Source organism: Apaloderma vittatum, unplaced genomic scaffold, assembly GCF_000703405.1.
Source record: "Apaloderma vittatum isolate BGI_N311 unplaced genomic scaffold, ASM70340v1 scaffold26623, whole genome shotgun sequence".
Classification (NCBI taxonomy): domain Eukaryota; kingdom Metazoa; phylum Chordata; class Aves; order Trogoniformes; family Trogonidae; genus Apaloderma; species Apaloderma vittatum.
In genome coordinates, this window is record NW_009707859.1 from 6643 (window position 1) to 6856 (window position 214).

Sequence of the window (214 nt, forward strand, 5' to 3'; positions counted from 1 at the left end):
CCCCCGGTGCTGCAGCGGATGCTGGGTCCCTCCCCACACCCCTCTCCCATCTCTCCGGCTTCCTATAAGGGCTCCCAACTGTCATTAAAGAGGGAAAGAAGTTGAAGAACTGGCTCTCGCAGCTCCAAAAAGGAGATTTCACTGCCTCTCTTCCCCCAGCCCCAGGTCCTCAGGGACACTCGTCACAGGGACGGGGCTGGGTGGGCATCGCTGC

The 214-nt window shown here is 60.7% G+C and overlaps 1 protein-coding gene across 1 annotated transcript in view; it reads right to left on the bottom strand.

The window, feature by feature from the left end:
* Positions 1-214, bottom strand: part of TFEB (transcription factor EB) — a gene marked incomplete at its 5' end in the record, with an annotated part of 3147 nt that overhangs the window by 2376 nt on the left and 557 nt on the right. The window lies entirely within an intron of this gene.